Source organism: Rutidosis leptorrhynchoides, chromosome 6, assembly GCF_046630445.1.
Source record: "Rutidosis leptorrhynchoides isolate AG116_Rl617_1_P2 chromosome 6, CSIRO_AGI_Rlap_v1, whole genome shotgun sequence".
NCBI lineage: Eukaryota > Viridiplantae > Streptophyta > Magnoliopsida > Asterales > Asteraceae > Rutidosis > Rutidosis leptorrhynchoides.
Window position 1 is genome coordinate 157,877,928 of NC_092338.1, and position 4,193 is coordinate 157,882,120.

Sequence of the window (4,193 nt, forward strand, 5' to 3'; positions counted from 1 at the left end):
AGAGAGGGGTAGTATCGAGTAGTGTTGAAGTGAAAGAAATGTATACAATTAACAAAAAGAATTAAATTTTGATGCACAATTTTAATTATACACAAGTTTGTAAGTTACTATACCCAAAACAATACCAATTAAATTCCGTTCTGCTTCTCATTCTTTATGTTATAATGTCGGAACTTCTATATGAGTCACCGTAATATAATCCCTGTCATTATATTACCCTAACTCATACTTCCATCTCGGCATTACCCCATAAGTTCAAGTCGGCGAGATCCGCCTATAATTAACAAGTTATAAGTATCAGAAAACATATACTTTTATAGACACAAACTGAAAATATGAGGCTTTATGTTAATAGATAACTTCATTTTGACACTTTTGACGCGTATTTTAAAACAAATAGGGCTGTACTTATTCTATAAACATTTTCGAAGTTGACTGCGCCCTTTATTAAATAAAATATATATACTGAAAAAAAAATACATATAAATAATAACGTATTCTTATAAAAATATAGTGTAGTTTCCATTTGACGTTGATATAATGTAAATATCCCACGACTTAGTGTAAATAAATAACAATAATAGTAATAATAATAATGCCAATTGAAATCATGTATTAGGAAAATAAGAAAAACGTAATATCCCAAAATATAGAGAAAATATGAACCTCCCTAAGTGGTAGAGTACCTATCTCAAAAATAAAGGACTAACCGCGTCCGCTAGACCTAACGTAATAATAAATAATAGACCTATATGATTGATCCCTATTAGTCGGAACTATTTCCTCCGGAAAGCCTCTGCTCTAGGTTGAGTAACCTCGGCATAACTAGCGACTCGAGTGCAGTCATCTTATCGTGTAGATCAACATAATTACGCCTTAATCATTTCTCCGATCAGTCGATGCGGCCTTACAATTCCTCTCTAAAATAGCGACTTTAAATAACAGTTTCTCCATTACCTTCTTCAATTCTCTAACCTCATTAGTAGGCGAGGTTTTTGCAGTGCTAGTGGATGGTGTATCAAGATGGCGACGAATGACGCGGGGTGGTGAAACGTCCAAAACATAATACCGCACAACGTCCTGACGCGCACAAGGGCTAGGTACAACTGTACGCTTACGTGGGTTTTAGGGAGTGAAGGTATACGGGGAACAAAAGATGTAGTAGGTGGAGTAATAGGCTCTAGATTCGCGTTCAGAGTCAGAATGACTTCGCCATTCGGAGGAACTCATGAGATGAAACTCGGGTGAGCGAATAGGACTTTCATTCTCAGTGTCCAGAATGACGATAGGGTTCATTTGTGACATTTTTATCTAAGGAAACATATTAAAGTTCAAGTATAAGCAAGAACAAGTAGTTAGGCAAATTTCTATATTCTAAGTTATAGATTAGGCTTTCAAATGCATCCTATAGGCAGACACACTAATGCAACCTAATTCCCTATAACTGAGGCTCTGATACCAACTGTAATACCCCGTCAAAATGTGCCTTGACGTGCAGTATTACCAGAGGTCAAAGTCCAGTTTTCTTACTCTATATGCTTTAAACCTTAGTTTCCATGCTTGACCTCTAACATTTCTTTTATTGCGGAAGCGTAGCTATAGTAGATTACCTGAGAATAACATGCTAAAAACATCAACACAAAGGTTGAGTGAATCATAGGTTTAAGTAGTATGAAGTGTAAAGTGTAGACCACAAGATTTGTTTGTTTGCATGCTTTTCCGGCATCTTTAAAAAAAAATATAAAAATATTCTATAAGTTTGAGCACCCGGTAACTAAGCCTTAACGTTCGTTTAGTACCCCTGTTGTTACGTACACCTAACCAAAATGTACCACCTCAAATAGTATACGCCCGTTAAGTTTAGGTTAGTTTCTAACCCGGACGGACGGGGATGTCAAGCCCTATGGATCCATATACACCTATTCGCGCCCACAAGTTCCTAAACTGGTAGTTACTAGTTACCAAAGCTAAGGGATTTTCGGTTATAACTCAGCATAGAATGTAAGTTTAGCACTTATGTCTACTTGTAAAACAGAAAAAGACATGTATTCTCACCCCGAAAACAGTTTATAAAATAGTAAAAAAATTGAGGCTATAACTCACCTTATGAGCACAGTAACAGTGTGATAGCAAATGGCAGCGATGGTCCAAAGTTGTCAACCTATCATCATTAGGTTTAAGTTAGTCGTTGGCATCATCATCATCTCGTTTGTTTATCGTTGTTTAGCTTCATTTGTTATATGGGTCTTACGTTTTAAATTCATACACGTTCACAGTCTTCATTGTTCGTTTTAACAGTTTGTTCATAACATTTGCGTGTTTTTAAGAGGTTCATCATATACTCTTAAGTTAGTGTGTTAATATGTTTATTATTCAAAAGAAAAGTTTCATTACGACGTTTGTTGTTTTCTTTATAAGTTCGTCGTTTAACTTTCGTTAAATGTGTTGTGTATTTCGTTACATTATTTATGTGCTTACTATATTCACGATTGAATGTTATACAATGGATAGCCAGGTGTAACCGGGGGCCAGGACTCTTGATCCGACTTTAAGTCGTGACATTCGAGATCTACAACCATATCGACACACCATAAGTAGCGGTGAGTTTCGTAAGAGTTGTACGTTATCCGTTTGTGTTTATAGATATTCATATTCATAATATTATTTACATTCATCATCTTAATAATAATAATAATAATATAATTCTTATATTATTATCTATAATAGTATTATGTCTGTCTTACTCTTTTAAAGTCGTTTTTTTTTATCATGTTACTTATAAGTATTCATATAAACGATAAAATTTATGTTATTATACTTTATTAATCCTAATCATCTTCATACTAATATTGATATATCATATTAATATTCATGATATTAACACCTTTTATTTTAGAAACTTGGCTTAAATTTACTTTCCCATTAATGATATAAAAATCAGATTCCGACATATTGTTATATTAAAATTATGTGTACTAAGAATGTAAAATCGTATGCGGTTATGGGTTTGAAACTGTAAATATAGAATACTTTAATTTAATTTTGTAAACTATATATATTGTTTAGGGACTTAAAGTAAAAATATCATATTATCAATTTCATCTTTCAGAATTAAATTCGTAAGTAGACAAACATGACATGTACTTGTTTATTTATATTTTTCTTTATTTACCTACTGACACAATCGTACAAACTTATTAATTTGAATTGTAAATGCGATATAGTGTAGGGGTTACTTTTGTAAATTCTAATTAATTTCATCATCTTCTTTTTCTGATTTGTACATTCTCGTACAGTTGAAACAGAACATGAGGAATGTATTTATTTAATATCTTTATCCATTCATCTCCATCATTTGATTTGTTAAAAAGATTAATTCATGATCATAGTAGCTTTAATATAGTGAAGTAACAATCAATCTTTAAAGAATAATTCGATAAGCTTGGATTTAAGGTTTATACCTTCAAGAAAAAGACGGGTGATGGCGGTTGAGTTGCGACTGAAGAACAGCAGGAAACCGAGGAAAAGAGCAGCAAAACTCGATCCTTGTTGGGTGTATTGTAGTTGCCGAATAGCAACAACAAAAAGGGACAATTGCAGCAACCGAAACATCTCCGATTTTGGGGCTGTTCGCGAACATGAACAGCAGCAAACGGCTGCAGTTAGTGGCGGTTCTCAGCAGCGTTTAAGGTGGTGTTTTGTGGTGGAAAACAGCAGCAGAAGCTGCGGTCTGGTGGCGGGAGTGGGCTGCAGAAAACAGCAGCTATAATGGCGGTGGTGGCGGTTTAAAGGTGGTGTTTGGAGGTGGTTGTGGTGTTCGGCTAGGTGACCGAAGGTGGTGCTTCGGTGGTGGAGGTGGACTGCCGAATTTGGGAGAGAAAAGGGAAGGTTTTTTTTTGGTTGTTTTTTTTTTTTTTTTTTTTTTTGTGTTGAAAAATATGTGAAGCCTTGAGGTCTTTTTATAGTGCAAGTAGTTAGTGTTGGGCTCAAACTCAAATTGCTTAGGAACTATCTAGAAAAGAGATTAGGATTACTTTGAGTTAGTTTAGGATTAGTCTTAGTTTGGATTAGGATAAAAGTTTTACACTTATCATTTAATTATCTATTATTATTATTATTATTATTTTTTTTTTTTTTTACAGCCGATTTTTTTTAAAAATAAATATATATATATTTTCGGTTTTTAATATATA

At 33.8% G+C, this 4,193-nt stretch overlaps 1 long non-coding RNA gene across 1 annotated transcript; it reads right to left on the reverse strand.

The window, feature by feature from the left end:
* Nucleotides 1-966: 966 nt before the first annotated feature.
* On the reverse strand, nucleotides 967-3,908 carry LOC139856069 (uncharacterized). The gene is made up of 3 exons (XR_011761658.1): nucleotides 3,462-3,908; nucleotides 2,104-2,161; nucleotides 967-1,610 (listed from the first exon to the last, which is right to left on the reverse strand). It is a non-coding gene; the product is annotated as an uncharacterized lncRNA (long non-coding RNA).
* Between the last annotated feature and the right edge of the window lie 285 nt (nucleotides 3,909-4,193).